Here is an 18,705-nt window from a genome sequence, read left to right as displayed (position 1 = left end):
AGCGTTTTTAGCATGAAGTGCTGTTGAATTTTGTCACAAGCCTTTTCTGCATCTATTGAGATAATAATGTGGTTCTTCTCTTTGGTTCTGTTTATATGCTGGATTACATTTATTGATTTGCGAATGTTGAACCAGCCTTGCATCCCAGGGATGAAGCCCACTTGATCATGGTGGATAAGCTTTTTGATGTGCTGCTGAATCCAGTTTGCCAGTATTTAATTGAGGATTTTTGCATCGATGTTCATCAAGGATATTGGTCTAAAATTCTCTTTTTTTGTTGTGTCTCTGCCAGGCTTTGGTATCAGGATGATGTTGGCCTCCTAAAATGAATTAGGGAGGATTCCCTCTTTTTCTATTGATTGGAATAGTTTCAGAAGGAATGGTACCAGCTCCTCCTTGTACCTCTGGTAGAATTCAGCTGTGAATCCATCTGGTCCTGGACTTTTTTTGGATGGTAGGCTATTAATTATTTCCTCAATTTCAGAGCCTGCTCTTGGTCTATTCAGGGATTCAACTTCTTCCTGGTTTAGTCTTGGAAGAGTATCAGTGTCCAGGAAATTATCCATTTCTTGTAGATTTTCTAGTTTATTTGCGTAGAGGTGTTTATAGTATTCTCTGATGGTAGTTTGTATTTCTGTGGGGTCAGTGGTGATATCCCCTTTATCATTTTTTATTGCGTCTATTTGATTCTTCTCTCTTTTCTTCTTTATTAGTCTTGCTAGTGGTCTGTCAATTTTGTTGATCTTTTCAAAAAACCAACTCCTGGATTCATTGATTTTTTGGAGGGTTTTTATGTCTCTATCTCCTTCAGTTCTGCTCTTATCTTAGTTATTTCTTGCCTTCTGCTAGCTTTTGAATGTGTTTGCTCTTGCTGCTCTAGTTCTTTTAATTGTGATGTTAGAGTGCCAATTTTAGATTTTTCCAGCTTTCTCTTGTGGACATTTAGTGCTATAAGTTTCCCTTTACACACTGCTTTAAATGTGTCCCAGAGATTCTGGTATGTTGTATGTTTGTTCTCATTGGTTTCAAAGAACATCTTTATTTCTGCCTTCATTTTGTTATGTACCCAGTAGTCATTCAGGAGCAGGTTGTTCAGTTTCCATGTAGTTGAGCGATTTTGATTGAGTTTCTTAGTCCTGAGTTCTAGTTTGATTGCACTGTGGTCTGAGAGACAGTTTGTTATAATTTCTGTTCTTGTACATTTGCTGAGGAGTGCTTTACTTCCAATTATGTGGTCAATTTTGGAGTAAGTGTGATGTGGTGCTGAGAAGAATGTATATTCTGTTGATTTGGAGTGGAGAGTTCTATAGATGTCTATTAGGTCTGCTTGCTGCAGAGATGAGTTCAATTCCTGGATATCCTTGTTAACTTTCTGTCTCGTTGATCTGTCTAATGTTGACAGTGGGATGTTGAAGTCTCCCATTATTATTGTATGGGAGTCTAAGTCTCTTTGTAAGTCTCTAAGGACTTGCTTTATGAATCTGGGTGCTCCTGTATTGGGTGCATATATATTTAGGATAGTTAGCTCTTCCTGTTGAATTGATCCCTTTACCATTATGTAATGGCCTTCTTTGTCTCTTTTGATCTTTGATGGTTTAAAGTCTGTTTTATCAGAGACTAGGATTGCAACCCCTGCTTTTTTTTGTTCTCCATTTGCTTGGTAGATCTTCCTCCATCCCTTTATTTTGAGCCTATGTATGTCTCTGCATGTGAGATGGGTCTCCTGAATACAGCAGACTGATGGGTCTTGACTCTTTATCCAGTTTGCCAGTCTGTGTCTTTTAATTGGAGCATTTAGTCCATTTACATTTAAGGTTAATATTGTTATGTGTGAACTTGATCCTGTCATTGTGATATTAGCTGGTTATTTTGCTCGTTAGTTGATGCAGTTTCTTCCTAGCACCGATGGTCTTTACATTTTGGCATGTTTTTGCAATGGCTGGTACCGGTTGTTCCTTTCCATGTTTAGTGCTTCCTTCATGGTCTCTTTTAAGGCAGGCCTGGTGGTGACAAAATCTCTAAGCATTTGCTTGTCTGTAAAGGATTTTATTTCTCCTTCACTTCTGAAACTTAGTTTGGCTGGATATGAAATTCTGGGTTGAAAATTCTTTTCTTTAAGAATGTTGAATATTGGTCCCCACTCTCTCCTGGCTTGTAGAGTTCCTGCCGAGAGATCCGCTGTTAGTCTGATGGGCTTCCCTTTGTGGGTAACCCGACCTTTCTCTCTGGCTGCCCTTAAGATTTTTTCCTTCATTTCAACTTTGTGTCTTGGAGTTGTGTCACAAGGCAATTATGTGTCTTGGAGTTGCTCTTCTCAAGGAGTATCTTTGTGGCGTTCTCTGTATTTCCTGGATTTGAATGTTGGCCTGCCCTACTAGGTTGGGGAAATTATCCTGGATGATATCCTGAAGAGTGTTTTCCAACTTGGTTCCATTTTCCCCCTCACTTTCGGGCACCCCAGTGAGACGTAAATTTGGTCTGTTTACATAATCCCATACTTCTTGCAGGCTTTGTTCATTTCTTTTTCTTCTTTTTTCTTTTGGTTTCTCTTCTCGCTTCATTTCATTCATTTGATCCTCAATCGCTGATACTCTTTCTTCCAGTTGATCGAGTCGGTTACTGAAGCTTGTGCATTTGTCACGTATTTCTTGTGTCATGGTTTTCATCTCTGTCATTTCGTTTATGACCTTCTCTGCGTTAATTACTCTAGGTATCAATTCTTCCACTCTTTTTTCAAGATTTTTAGTTTCTTTGCACTGGGTACGTAATTCCTCCTTTAGCTCTGAGAAGTTTGATGGACTGAAACCTTCTTCTCTCATCTCATCAAAGTCATTCTCCATCCAGCTTTGATGCGTTGCTTGTGATGAGCTGTGCTCCTTTGCAGGGGTAGATGTGCTCTTATTTTTTGAATTTCCAGCTTTTCTGTCCTGCTTTTTCCCCATCTTTGTGGTTTTATCTGCCTCTGGTCTTTGATGATGGTGACGTACTGATGGGGTTTTGGTGTAGGTGTCCTTCCTGTTTGATAGTTTTCCTTCTAACAGTCAGGACCCTCAGCTGTAGGTCTGTTCGAGATTGCTTGAGGTCCACTCCAGACCCTGTTTGCCTGGGTATCAGCAGCAGAGGCTGCGGAAGATAGAATATTGCTGAACAGCGAGTGTACGTGTCTGATTCTTACTTTGGAAGCTTCCTCTCAGGGGTGTACTCCACCCTGTGAGGTGTGGGGTGTCAGACTGCCCCTAGTGGGGGATGTGTCCCAGTCAGGCTACTCAGGGGTCAGGGACCCACTTGAGCAGGCAGTCTGTCCCTTCTTAGATCTCAACCTCCATGTTGGGAGATCCACTGCTCTCTTCAAAGCTGTCAGACAGAGTCGTTTGTGTCTGCAGAGGTTTTCTGCTGCTTTTTTTTGTTGTTGTTGTTTAGCTGTGCCCTGTCCCTGTGAGCTCCACCCAGTTCGAGCTTCCCAGTGGCTTTGTTTACCTACTTAAGCCTCAGCAATGGTGGGCACCCCTCCCCCAGCCTCGCTGCTGCCTTGCGGTTAGATTGCAGACTGCTGTGCTTGCAATGAGGGAGGCTCCGTGGGCGTGGGACCCTCCCAGCCAGGTGTGGGATATAATCTCCTGGTGTGCCCGTTTGCTTAAAGTGCAGTATTGGGGTGGGAGTTACCCGATTTTCCAGGTGTTGTGTGTCTCAGTTCCCCTGGCTAGGAAAAGGGATTCCCTTCCCCCTTGTGCTTCCCAGGTGAGGCGATGCCTCGCCCTGCTTCAGCTCTCGCTGGTCAGGCTGCAGCAGCTGACCAGCACGGATTGTCCGGCACTCCCTAGTGAGATGAACCCAGTACCTCAGTTGAAAATGCAGAAATCACTGGTCTTCTGTGTCGCTCGCACTGGTTGTTGGAGACTGGAGAATTTCTTAATCTTGAGTTCTAATTTGATTGTGCTGTCTGGAATTGTTATGACTTCAGTTCTTTTGCATTTGCTGAGTTGTGTTTTACTTCTGATTATGTGATCAATTATAGAGTAAGTGCCATGTGGCGATGAGAAGAATGTATGTTCTGTTGTTTTGAGGTGCAGAGTTCTGTAGATATCTATCAGGTCCACTTGATCCAGAGCTGAGTTTAGGTCCCAAATATCTTTGTTAATTTTCTGTCTTAATGATCTGTCTAATATTGGCAGTGGGGTGTTAAAGTTTTCTACTATTATTGTGTGGGAGTCTAAATAAGTCTCTTTGTAGGTCTCTAAGAACTTGCTTTATGGATCTGGGTGCTCCTGTATTGGGTATATATGTATTTAGGATAGTTAGCTCTTCTTGTTGAATTGAACCCTTTACCATTATGTGACGCCTTTCTTTGTCTTTTTTGATCTTTGTTGGTTTAAAGTCTGTTTTGTTAGACACCAGGATTATAACCCTTGCTTTTTTCTGTTTTCCATTTGCTTAGTACATGTTCCTCCGTCCTTTTATTTTGAACCTATGTGTGTCTTTGCACATGTGAGGGGTCTCTTAAAGACAGCATGTCAATGGATCTTGACTATCCAGTTTGCCATTCCATGCCTTTTAACTGGGACATTTAGCCCATTTACATTTAAGGTTAGTATCATTATGTGAATTTGATCCTGTAATCATGATGCTAGCTGGTTATTTTTCAGTTATATATGTAGTTGCTTCATAGCATCACTGGTCTGTGCACTTCAGTGTGTTTTCTGCTAATTCAGCCATCTCAGCCTCAGCCCAGTTTAGTGTCTTTGCTGGCAAGGTGTGGCAGTCATTTGGAAGAGAAGAGGCACTCTGGCTTTTTGAGTTTTCAGTGTTTTTGTGTTGATTCTTTGTCATCTTTTGTTGTGGGAAGTCAGGGACCCTGAAAGGAGGGACCGGCTGAAACCACAGCAGAATAACATAAATTGTGACGATTTCATGGACATTTATTAATTCAAATTAATACTTTTATAATTTCTTATGCCTGTCTTTACTGCAATCTCTGAACATAAATTGTGAAGATTTCATGGACACTTATCACTTCCCCAGTCAATAGCCTTGTGATTTCCTATGCCTGTCTTTACTTTAATCTCTTAATCCCATCATCTTCATAAGCTGAGAAGGTTATATGTCACTTCAAGACCCTGTGATGATTGCGATAACTGCACAAATTGTTTGTACAGCATGTATGTTTGAACAATATGAAATCTGGGCACCTTGAAAAAACAACAGGATAACAGCAATGATCAGGGAACAAGAGAGATAATTTTAAATTCTGACTGCCAGTGAGCCGGGCAGAACAGAGCCGTATTTCTCTTCTTTCAAAAGCAAATAGGAGAAATATTGCTGAATTCTTTTTCTCAGCAAGGAACATCCCTGAGAAAGAGAATGTGCCCCTGAGGGTAGGCCTCTAAACGGCCCCCTTGGGGGCAGCTGTCTTTTACGGTCTAAGGTGAAGGGTTGAAATAAGCCCTGTTCTCCTGTGGTGCTCTCAGGCTTACTAGGACAAGGAAATTCCCACCTAACAAATTTTGGTCAGACTGGTTGTCTGCTCTCAAGCCCTGTCTCCTGATAAGATGTTATCAATGACAAAGTGTGCCCGAAACTTCATTAGCAATTTTAATTTCACCCCATCCTGTGGTCCTGTGATCTTGCCCTGCCTCCATTTGCTTTGTGATATTTTATTACCTTGTGAAGCATATGATGTCTGTAACCCACACCCTATTCATACACTCCCTCCCCTTTTGAAAATTGCTAATAAAAACTTGCTGGTTTTATGGCTCAGGGGCATCACAGAACCTGCCGACATGTGATGTCTCCTCTGGACACCCAGCTTTGAAATTTCTCTCTTTTGAACTCTTTCCCTTTATTTCTCAAACCAGCCTACACTTAGGGAAATAGAAAAGAACTCACGCTAACTATTGGGGGTGGGTTCCCCCGATAATCTTTGTTGGCTTATCTACCTTCAATCTTCGAGATTGCTGACCTTTGAATGAGGGTTTTTGGGGTCTTTTTTGTTGATGTTGTTGTTGTTGTTTTCTGTTTGTTTTTCTCTTTTAACAGGCCACTCTACTGCAGGGCTGCTGCAGTTTGCTGGGGGTCTGCTCCAGATCCCAGTTGCCTTGGATTTTCCCATACCTAGAGGCTTTACCAATGAAGGCTGCAGAGCAGCAAATATGGCAGCCAGCTCCTTCCTCTGGAAGCTCTGTCCCAGGGGGGTACTGACCTGTTGCTGGCCTGAATGCACCTGTAGGAGGTGTCTGGACACCTCTGTTGGGAAGTCTCACCCAGTTAGGAGGAATAGGATCAGGGACCCACTTAAAGAGTCAGTATTGCTGCTTTTTGGTAGCGCTGGTGTGCTGTGTTGGAGGTGGACCCTTCCTCATCCAGACCATTTGTATTCTCCAAAGCCGGCAGGCTGGAATGTCTGAGTTGACCAAACCAAAGAGATGGTGGCTGCTCCTCCCCTTGGAGCTCCATCCCAGAGAGATCAGAATTCTTTCCATAGACCCTGTCTAGAATGGCTGAAGCCCCTGCAGGGAGGTCCTGCCCAGTGAGGAGAACTGGATTGAGGCCCCACTTAAAGAAGCAGTCTGGCCATGATCTGGCAAAGTGGCTGTGCTATGTTGTGGGGGACACTTCTTTCTCTGGACCATTTGTATTCTCCAGAACCAGCAGGCTGCAATGGCTAAGTCTACTGAACTGCACAGATGGGTGCCACTTATCCCCCTGGGAACTTGGACCTGTCTCAAGGAGATTCTAGCTTGTTGCTGTTGGCTGGCTTTAATTCCAAGCCAGTGGGTCTTAACTTGTGAGGTGCTGTGGAAGTGGTGCCTGCAGAATGGTGCCACTTGGCTCCCTGGATTCAGCCCCACTTCCTAGGGATATGTATGGATGGATTTCTCACCTTGCTGGGTATCCTGGGGCCAGAGTATGTAAAACTCATGGGTCTCTCTATGTGCCTGAGCAGATGCTCTGCCAAGACTCCACACTACTCTGTGTATTGGACCCAAGACCCTGGTGGTTTGGGCTCATGGGAGGATCTCCTTATCTGTGGGTTACAAAGAACCATGGGAGAGTGTGGTTTCCCAGGTGGGGCTGCACAATCACTCACTGCTTCCCTTGGCTGGGGGTGAGGGTTTCTTTGGCTCCATGCCACTCCCAGGTGGGCCATTGCCTGCCCTCCTGACTTTTCTTCATTCTCCATGGGTCAAGTTGTTTGCCTAGTAAGTCCCAATGTAAGAACCTGGATATCAGAGTTGAAGGTGCTGGATTTATTCACTCCCTTTCATTCCTTTCCGTGAGTAAAGATTTATATTAGTTTCAGTTTTATTTTCCTGTTGGATGCTGTTGCTTTGAATTTGCCTAGATCTCATGGAACCCTGAGTCTATAAAGGTTATCCTTCCAATGTGTCATAGCTTTATTTAATTCAGTAGTTCTCAACTCTGATCACACATTAGAATCCCCTGGGGAGCTTTAAAAGTATAGCAGTATCTAGATCTCATCTCTAAAAATCCTGAATTTCATATGGAAACAAAAAGGAGCCTGAATAGCCAAAGCAATCCTAGGCAAAAAGAACAAATCTGGAGGTATCACATTGTCATACTTCAAGCATACTATCAAGCAATAGTTACCAAAATAGCATGGTACTGGTATAAAAGTAGACACATAGACCAGTGGAACAGAGTAGAGAACTCAGAAATAAGGCCAAATACTTACAACCAACCGATATTCAACAGAACATACGAAACATAAATTTGGGAGAGGACACCCAATTTAATAAATGGTGCTGGGAAAACTCAATAATCATATGTAGAAGAATAAAACTTTGGGTTCCTATCTCTCACCTTATACAAAAATCAACTCAAGATGGATCAAAGACTTAGATATAAGACCTGAAACCATAAGAATTCTAGAAGATAACCTAGGAAGAACTCTCCTGGACACTGGCCTAAGCAAAGAATTCGTGACTAAACTCCTATAAGCAAATGCAACTAAAACCAAAATAAATAAATGAGACCTAATTAAACTAAAGAGCTTCTGCACAGTGAAAGAAACAATCATCAGAGTGAACACACAATCAACAGAATGGGAGAAAATATTTGCAAACTATTCATCCAACAAAGGACTAATATCCAGAATCTACAAGGAACTCAAATCAGCAAGAAAAAAACCCAAATAATCCCAACAAAAAGTGGGCAAATGACATGAATAGACATTTCTTAGAAAAATACACACAAAAGGACCAACAAACATATGAAAAAGTGCTTAACATCACTAATCATCAGAGAAATGCAAATTAAAACTACAGTGGGATACTACCTTACCCCTGCAAGAATAGCCATTATTAAAAGGTCAAAAAACAATAGATGTTGGCATGGGGGTGATGAAAAGGGAACATTTAGACACTGCTGGTGGGAATGTAAATTAGTACAGCATTTATGGAAACATTCTGTTATGGGATAAATATTTTTGTCTCCCCAAAATTGTTATTTTGAAGCCCTAACCCTCAGTGAGGCTGAATTTGGAGGTGGAGACTTTAAGGAAGTAATTAAGGTTAAATAAAGTCATAAGGGTGGGTCCTGATCACATAGGATTATTGTCCATTTAAGAAGAGACACCAGACAGTTTGCTCTCTCTCTGTGCACACATACTAAGGAAAGGCCATGTGAGGACACAGTGAGAAGGTGGCTGTCTGCAGGCCAAGAAGAGAGCCCCACGAGAAACCAGATCAGCCAGAACCTTGATCTCAGACTTCTAGCCTCCAGAACTTTGAGGAAATAAATTCGTGTTTAAGCCACTAAGTGTGTGGTGTTTTGTATGGCAGCCCTAGTAAACTGATATACCTTTAGAAGAAGATAGGTGGCTATAAAGATATAAGAATGGTGATTTTCAGCTGGGCACAGTGGCTCACACCTATAATCCCAGCACTTTGGGAGGCTGAGGCAGGCGGATTGCTTGAGCTCAGGAGTTTGAGACCAGCCTGGGTAACATGGCGAAATCCTGTTTCTACAAAAAAGAGAAAAACTAGCCAGGCATGATGGCATGCACCTGTAGTCCCAGCTACTCAGTGGGCTGAAGTGGGAGGATCGCTGGAGCTCAGGAGGTTGAGGCTGTGTGATCTGTGATTGCACCACTGCACCCTAGCTTGGGCATCAAAGTGAGATCTCATCTCTCTCTTTTTTTTTTTAAAGTGATTTTCATGTAAAAATTGCCAGTCTCTAATTCTATGCCAAAGGCTTTTACTGAAGTTCATTATCAGAATCTTAATTGCAGAAAAATTTAAACCAGTATGAAATTTACAAAAAAACATTTTTCTACATAAAAAGCAGATTAGTGTCATGTACAGGTTAACCTATTTAAATGTGGTTAGAATATTGCAGAAAGATAATGACTCTGCAGAGCCATGGAAGGCTGTGGATGGAATTGCTCTGCATGGCAGAATAGTTACATGTTAGGTAGGCTAAAGGACATTTAGAATTGTTAAAATAAAATAGTAGTTTTTGTTCATGCTTGAAGTAATATTACCTATAAAAATATATTATATTCCTTTTACTGTCTAGAGAACATTTGATTTTCCATTACTAATTTTTTTTTTATGTTTGGGAAACATTTCAAAATAATGGTTAAGAACTCAGGCTTTGTGGGGGTTTCTGCTTTTGGGGAGGATGGAGAAGAACACAAAAGACCTTCTTTCTCATAGAAACAGAAAAAAAAAAAAACCCAAAAACAAAAAACTAAGAATAAAAGTATTTTCTATGGGGCTAGCCAGGGGTGGCATTCACACAAGGGAGCCTTGATTAACTGAATTCCAGAGAGAAAGAGCCCTTTATAAGTGAGCAGAGAGCCAAGGCAGCTTTAAGCCTGGGACAGCTTCCTGGTCTGGTTATGGGTAGGTAGGTCTGATAGAGAAACTTGACAAGGTGAAGGGGAAATAAGCTGGGTTTTGCACCAAGTAGGACTGTCAAGATAAATTAAGAGTCTGGAAAAAGCCCCCAAAGCCAGACCAGATTCTTGCGTTCAGCATTTCTTTCCTAAACCCTCCCCAACCATGAATTTTGCTAAGAAAGTTACTGTGGAGCAAGGGCTGGTAAGAAGAGAGAATTTGCTTAGTCATATGCATTCCTGTGGTGTTTGAATTCCAGGTCCTTTCCTGGAGATGAATCCAAAGATGAACTAAAAATATACGAGACTATAACCAAGCTTCTCCCAGTTCAGCTACTGAAAACATAAAAGGGCTATGACTTAGGAAGTGGAGAACTGGGCTAATCACATGTAATTTCAATTTAATTAAAACTGAAACACAGACTTGGATCTACTCGACTCTAAAAGAAATATGAATGATCATTCCTCACCCCAATTACCAGATAGAGAAAAAGATTGCACTCTCTGGGAGGAAATAATTAAAACAAATCTAAACGTTATATTTCAGCCACGACTCTTTTTTTATACACAATATCTGGAATATAATAAAAAATTATGAAGCATGCTAAGAAACAAGAAAATAGGATCTATAATCAAAAGAAAAGGTAGTCAATAGAAACAGACCCATAGAATCCACGGTTATTGAAATTAATAGACAGGACCTTAACACAGCTATTGCATATATGTTTTTAAAAGTTATGGGGAAATGGATATAATGGGTGCAAAGATTGGGTATTTCAGAAAAGAAATGACAAACTCCTAAAAAGAACAAAATAGAAATTCTAGAAGTGAAAAATAGAATGTCTGAATCAAACAATTATTAGATGGGCTTAACATAGGTTCAGTATTGTAGAAGTAAGGATTTTGAAGTGAACTTAAAGACAGACAAATGATTTGTCTGTATTAATCAGATAAAATAGATTTTCAAGCAAGAAGTATTACCAAGTAAAAGGACATTTTATAAAGATAGAAGGGAAAGTCATCAAGAAGAAAATAGTTTTAAATGTGTAGGAAATTCAAAATATATCAAGCAAAAAATGGATAGAAATAGGTCACAGTGGCTCATGCCTGTAATCCCAGCTCTTTGGGAGGCCAAGGCAGGCAGATCATCTGAGGTCAGAAATTAAAGACCAGCCTGGCTAACATGGCAAAATGCTATCTCTACTAAAAATACAAAAATTAGCTGGGCATGGTGGCGGGCACCTGTAATCTCAGCTACTTGGGGGGCTTAGGCGGGAGAATTGCTTTAACCTGGGAGGTGGAGGTTGCAGTGTGCCGAGATCACATCATTGCACTCCAGCCTGGGCAACAAGAATGAAATTCTGTCTTTAAAACAAACAAACAAACAAACAAACAACAAACAAACAAACAAAAAAAGGATAGAAATAAAGAAATAGAAAAACCCAGAATTATAGTTGGAGATCTTAATATATTTTTCTCTCAGTAATTGATAGTGTAAATAGAAAACAATTTAGAAAGAATATAGAAAATCTGAATCACTCTATCAATCATCTTAATTTAATTGACATTTATAGACTACTGTCCCAAACAACTGCAGAATACTTATTCTTTTCAAATGCACTAAAATATTTACCAAGATAGAACATGTGCTGAACCATGAAAAGAAGTCTCGATAGAGTTCAAAATACAGAATTTATACAGAGTATGTTCTTGGAACGTAATAGAAAACAGTAACATAACGATATCTAGAAAAATTCCCAAATATTTGTACATTTAACAACATATTTCAAAGAAGGAATCACAAGGTAAAAGAGAAAATATTTTGAACTCAATTACAGTTAAAATACAACATGTCAGAATTTGCGAGATATAGTAAAGCTGTGCTTAAAGGGAGATTTATAGCTTTAAATGCTTGTATTAGGGTTAAAAATGGTTTAAAATCAATGCTCTCATCTTCTATCTTAAGGAGCTATTAAAAGAAAAGGCAAATTAAACACAAAATAAGTAGAAGGAAATAAATAATAAAGAGCAGAAATCAATGAAATAGAAAAATGAAGGGAGTCAACAAAACCAAAAGTTGGTTAATTAGAAAAATAAATTTGTTTAAAAATTATAATTGTGAAAAAAGAGAGAAAACATAAAATCTCAACATCAAAAGTGAAAAAGGCCAGGTGTGATGGCTCACATCTGTAATCCCAGCACTTTGGGAGGTCTAGGTGGGCGGATCACTTGAGGTCAGGAGTTTGAGACCAGCCTGGTAACATGGTGAAATCCTGTCTCTATTAAAAATACAAAAATTAGGCTGGCCGTGGTGGCTTACGCCTGTAATCCTAGCATTTGGGGAGACCTAGGAGGGTGGATTGCCTGAACTCAGGAGTTAGAGACCAGCCTGGGCGACATGGTGAAACCCTGTCTCTACTAAAAATACAAAAAATTAGCCATGCGTGGTGGCAGGCTCCTGTAATCCCAGCTACACAGAAGGCTGAGGCAAGAGAATCACTTGAACCCAGGAGGTGGAGGCTGCAGTGAGCCAAGATAGCACCACTGCGCTCCAGCCTGGGCGACAGAGCAAGACTCCATCTCAAAAAAAAAAAAAAAAAAAAAAAAAAGTGAAAAAGAGGAATTGCTGGAGATGCTATAGACATTAAAGCAAGAAAAGGGAATATTGCCATCAATGTTACTCCAATAAATTCAATGACTTTGAACAAACTCCTTGAGAAACACAAATGAACAAATCTGACAAGAAATAGAAAGTTTGAATAGCCTTATGTCTTTTGAGGAAATTATATCAGAATTTGTAAAACCCTCCCCCCAAAAAATTCCAGGGTCAAATGGCTTCCCTGGTGAATTCTCGCAAACATTTAAGGAAGAAATAATGCCAACACTACACAAATTTATAAGCATTAGAAATTGTTATTATTATCAGTATTGTTTTCATAAGTCTCCTCCCTCAGTTATCAGCTTCTATCTTAAAGCAGCAGAACTTTTCATAGTCTTCTAGAAAAACTCTGAATTCAATAGAAGATGACCTTGTAAATCCTATCCTACCTTTCCTATGTTCCTTTGAATTAGAATGATACATGGTGTTTACAAAACACCCTATATTGCTGTTGCCTCTGACTAATCTTTTCCAATGTTTTTACACAAAATCACTTGTTCCTCTGGGACTTGAGAAGAAGGGTTGCCAAGCCATGTAAAGGTGTCATCAAAAGTTTTTCAGGATCTTATTACACCTGGTTTTCTGGTAATTTTTAAAGAACTAACACTCTGTTTACTTTTTTCTTTAGTATTCTTGTATAAACTCTTTCTGGAGCTGACAAAGGATTGCTCAGATTATGTGTTTCCTGCTTTAATTTGATTTTATATAATAGGCTGACATTAAAATTTGTATCGTAAATGGAAAATCTGTGAGCAATCACAATAATGGCTGTCCTTCCTCAGAAATACTAAGAACTGGTTAGGCTACATCATTCTGAAACATGCTCTATCACTGTTGTTTGATGTAGTTCCAGCCACATCTAACACAGGAGGCATCCAAACTTCTTTGAGTTGAAATGACTGAGGATGTACTTTTCAGAGACCCCAGAAAACTGGCAGTGTCGATTGAAGAATACTCACAGCAAGAATGAGTGCTAAGCATTTATAACCAAGTCAGTGATGAGGCACCTACTGCTCTGGATACCTCTACCATGGTTTCTTTACTCTCTCCCCAGCAGAATAAATCTGAATGTTTTAGACCTCAAGATGTCTGGCCTCAGTAAAAAATAGTTTTTTGATGGACTATGATATTCTACTCTTTAGAGTAAAGACTAAGCTGCTATAACTGAGAAACTCTAAATTAGAATAGCTTTTTATTAGTTTGTTCTCAAGCTGCTACTAAAGACATACCTGAGACTGGGTAATTTATAAATGAAAGAGGTTTAATGGACTCACAGTTCAGCATAGCTGGGGAGGCCTCACAATTCTGACAGAAGGCAAAATTAGAGCAAAGGCACGTGACAGCAGGCAAGAGAGGGTTTGTGCAGGGGAACTCCCATTTATAAAACCATCTTGTCTCATGAGACGTATTCACTACCACAAGGACAGTATGGGGGTAATCACCCCCATGATTCAATTATCTCCACCTAGCTCCACCTTTGACATGTGGGAATTATTACAATTCAAGGTGAGAGTTGGGTGGGGACACAGCCAAACCATATCAACTTTAATAAGATAAAATTTTTTTTCGTATTTTTGAGTAAACATATATTGAGTATGTACTCTGTTCCAAGAGAAATGCTGGGGACTGGCCACACTCAAATTAATAAGGGTTCTTGTCCTCAAGAAACTCAGGATCACATTTTGTGTGGGTGTGCATGCATGCATGTTTTTAGGGGGCAGGTGTTACAAATAAATAGCCTTTAAGTGTGATAATATTATATTGTTTACTGAGTGCAGATTTTAATATCACTACACACACACACACACAAATGGTAACTAAGGGATATGTCAGTTAATGTAACTGGTAATTAGTACACAAGGTATATCAAACCATGATGTTCTACAACTTGAATAATATATAATTTTTATTCATCAATGAAATATTTTAAAATAAAAAAGAGAATAAAGGTGTAGTGGAGGTGGAAGGAAATGAAGACCAAGTAAGGAATTAAAGATAGATCTTCAAAGAGATCTCAAAGAGATTAAAGTATTATTTTTATTATAATACATGTAATAATAAGTCATCTGTTCCTGAGAAGTATCTCTGTTTTCACCCTGTTTTGACTTGAAAGCAGGTATCAACAATTCTTTGCAATCATCTTAAAGAATGTTTCTTACTATCCAGACAATAAGGCCAGGCATGGTGGCTTACACCTATGAGCACTTTGGGAGGCCGAGGTGGGTGGATCACGAGGCCAGGAGTTTGAGACCAGCCTGACCAACATGGTGAAGCCCCATCTCTACTAAAAATACAAAAATTAGCTGGGCGTGGTGGAATGCGCCTATAATCCCAGCTACTCAGGAGGCTGAGGCAGTAGAATTGCTTGAATTCGGAAGGCGGAGGTTGCAGTGAGCTGAGATCGTGCCACTGTACTCCAGCCTGGGCAACAGAGTGAGACTCTGCCTCCAAAAACAAAAACAAACAAACAAACAAAACTATAGCCAGCAATATTCATTTTACTGAGTATTTTGTAAGGGATGAGGGCAATTGGCATTGCATGGCTCATTCCACTATTAGTCCTCTTTTTCAGCTCTCCAATCCTGAAGTCAAAATGGAATGCATCTCTGCTATTCCTCTGGGCATCATCTAATTTGTTTCTTCTAGTTTTTCTTGTACTGGAATCTACAACACCCTCTCCTAGCCCCTTAACCAGCCTTTCTTCTGCAGAGCAACTTAGTCCTACTTAGCAACTGCAAACCTATTCACCTACATCCAAGAGTTCAGCAGTGTCTTTTAAGTATGGAATAGGCCATTCTTTTACATTTTATTGAGATGACTACTTTTAAAAAATTGGTTGCTACCCAGAACTGTTTAGAACATTGCTTGCTTTAGTTAAGTGAGTGAAGCAAGGTGTGATAATGTTGGGCTGGGAGGCTAGGGTTGGGCATTGTGGTAGCACATTATTTTGTTACTTGAGATTGCCTGTAATTGTATACATTAGTGACCAGAGTGATATGAATCTCACAGGGGCTCTTGAAGTTCTGCTTCTTCCCTATTCCTTAATGCAATACAATATTTGGGTTCATCTTTTCAATTTTCCTGGAGAAATTAAATACTGTGCCATAATATAAAAATAAATAATTTGAAAGTAAAGGAAGGGCATGAATGGAGAGGAGGCAGGAAAACATTCTAGGTTAGAAAAAATGGCGGAAGTAATGTTGGGACATTGGAGTGATGGTGGAGGTGGGAATAGAATCTAGGATCTCTTCATCCCATACTATGCATCTATCTTCACGAAATTAGTATGGCCAAATATTATATCAGCTCATTTCTGGTTGGGAAAAGCAGGATGAATGTGCCTTTCTAGCTGTCCTTGAGATATAAATCTCCTGTAACATAGCTTCCCTAGTGGTCACCTCAAAGGCTTTGTTCTCTCCAAGATAGATGCTACAGAGTGGGACAGTACTTGGTGTGTGTATGTGTGTCTCAGTTTGTTTTTTTAATATGACAAATTGAACTAGGGACAAGAGACGGATGGACAGAGGAGCCTATGATGGGGTGGCAGGTACTAAATATTTTCCAGGTATAAGGAGCAGAGGAGGAAAAGGGAGAGTGGGTAACCCTTTTTCAGACCATTATTTAGTCCATTTTATGTTGCAAATATTAGCAAACCTACTCTAGTGTTCTTAAACAGTAGGGTTTTCATTACAGCACAGTTAAGAGAGTAGGCTTAGGAGTAAGATTGCTTGATCCTGAGTAAGTTACTTGTCTTGGTGTCTCAGTTTCTTCATTCCAGTTAAGTAAATGTGTTTAAATTAAATTATATTAGTTAGTAAACATAAAGCACATAGAAAAGTGTTTGGCTTCTGGTTAGCTTTCAATAAGTGTTAACTATTATTTGTTATTATCATTTTAGCAAAACCAACCTCCAAAACCTATGAAGTCAGTTTACAGGAAACCACCAGGAGAAGGGAAATAAGAAGATTCTTTACTTTGCTGTCATTTGATACACTTAGCATTTTAAACAACTATATGTACAGTATTAACTATGCCTTTCCACAAAACTATGTGTGTGCATATGAATTACAGGGCTTTCATTTGAAACTGAACTATCTGTGTGTGTAGTTACTTTAATCATTCAACAAACCTACAAAATATTTAAGCATAAATTATCATGATGACTAAATACAGAAAAGCTGCTGTTACCAAAACCCGCACCCAAATTGACTGCACAGGATGGGTAATTGGATGGTGGTGTAAAGAACGCTCATGAGGACTAGGCTGCTGTTAATTAGATCTTCTGTGCCATTTAGATGTTCTCCAAGCTTCAGGGAGTTCCCTGAAGGCAGTTGGACATTAGCCTTGTGGTTTTTTAGGGTAACCTACAGTTTGTCAGCACAGGGGTGGAGGTGAGCACCATGGGACTTTTCCCAGGCTGCTCTTTAACATACTGTAGTTTCAATCTTTAAGCCAATAAATGGAGGAGAGAGAATGAAGGCAGACTGAAATTAGAGGAAAAGAGGGAAAGAAAGGGAAAGTGGAAGTAAGAACAATATTCATTAAATGTCTTCTTTGGGCCAGATATTTTTTAGGAACTTTCACATATTATGCTTGCATCAACTCTGTGGGAAACATATGATTATTGATTATACTATCCTCATTTGTAACAGACATTGTTGGGTGCCTATATAACAGCTATTTTTCTTCATTATTTTTCTTGCTGATAGTGCATTCTTTTTTTTTTTTTTTTAGTGTTTATTTCCCAAATAGAACTTATGTCTATCCTTCAGCAATAGGGGTAATTTTGAAAATTCATTATTTTGCAATGGCCCTTGAAAGGACATTTTTTGACATAACAACAGATAAGATTCTAGCCAATGAAAGGTGATGAGAAGGTTGCTGAGAAGTTTCTGAGAAAAGTTTCTTTATTCTTTAACAAATACCCTGGAAAGAGACAGGCCTTCCGCTGCTGTTCATGGTTGTAGCTGCACAGGATGCCTGAAAAGGAGTAACCTTGGGTTCAGAAGAGGAGCCAGCGTGAGGATAAAGCAGACACACTGAAGTACCACCTATCATTGAATTTTTGTGCAAGAGCATAAACATTCTCATTGTTTAATCTTTCCGTGGGAGACACTTTACTATGTGTAGCAAAGTAATTCTAACTGATACACCATTTTCCATTTTATGAGAAAACTGATGTACAGAAAGGTTAAGAAACTTGCCTGCATTTGCATGTGTAATGGGAAGTAGAGAGAACAGGTTGTGCCTTCTAATATACAGACAAGATATGTCTCTTTTAAACAGCACATACATACACACTCCAATATGGCAATTTCCATAATTTTTAAAAAATTAAGTGAGACAAAGACTCTAAAACTCTTTTTTTAAATAACACATACATTACTGTCTTGGGATTTGTTTTTATTTTTTTCAGCTGTGTTGAGGTATAGTTGACAAATAAAATGGTATGAATTTAAGGTGTGCATTGTGATGATTTGATGTATCTATATATTGTGAAAAGACCACAATAAAGTCAGTTAACATATCTATTAATTCACCTTGTTATCATTTTTTGTGGTGAGAACATTTAATGTCTGTTCTCTTAGCAAATTTCATATATACAATACAGTATTGTTAATTATAGTCTGTGTTCCCTTTGACCCAACGCCTCCACATTTCCCCGACTTCCTAGCCCCTGCTAACCACCATTATATTTTGTTTCTATAAGTTTGACTTTTTCGGGTTCCACATATATGTGAGATTATACAGCATTTGTCTTTCTCTGACTTTTTTTATTTGTTGGATTTTTTTAAATTTATTTATTATACTTTAAGTTCTAGGGTACATGTGCACAACGTGTAGGTTTGTTACATAGGTACACATGTGCCGTGTTGGTTTGCTGCACCCATTAACTCATCGTTTACATTAGGTATTTCTCCTAATGCTATCCCTCCCCCAGTCCCCTCCCTGCGCGAGGACTTGGTGTGTGATGTTTCCAGCCCTGAGTCCATGTGTGTTCATTGTTCAACTCCCACCTATGAGTGAGAACATGTGGTGTTTGGTTTTCTGTCCTTGTGATAGTTTCCTGAGAATGATGGCTTCCAGCTTCATCCATGTCCCTGCAAAGGACATGAACTCATCCTTTTTTATGGCTGCATAGTATTTCATGGTGTATATGTGCCACATTTTCTTAATCCAGTCTATCATT

General features: G+C 39.5%; 2 long non-coding RNA genes across 2 annotated transcripts in view; one reads left to right on the top strand and one right to left on the bottom strand.

Moving 5' to 3' along the window:
- The window catches only part of LOC105473452 (uncharacterized), a 108,793-nt gene extending 90,743 nt beyond the window's left edge, over positions 1 to 18,050 (top strand). The window contains exon 3 of the long non-coding RNA XR_982256.2: positions 15,088 to 18,050. This is a non-coding gene — a long non-coding RNA (uncharacterized lncRNA). The remainder of the gene's footprint in view (positions 1 to 15,087) is intronic.
- The window catches only part of LOC139356547 (uncharacterized), an 88,987-nt gene that overhangs the window by 54,686 nt on the left and 15,596 nt on the right, over positions 1 to 18,705 (bottom strand). The window lies entirely within an intron of this gene.

The sequence above is a fragment of the Macaca nemestrina genome, chromosome 10 (assembly GCF_043159975.1).
Source record: "Macaca nemestrina isolate mMacNem1 chromosome 10, mMacNem.hap1, whole genome shotgun sequence".
Lineage (NCBI taxonomy): Eukaryota > Metazoa > Chordata > Mammalia > Primates > Cercopithecidae > Macaca > Macaca nemestrina.
The sequence above is the reverse complement of the archived record's forward strand: the minus strand, read 5'-3'. Positions and strand labels throughout refer to the sequence as shown.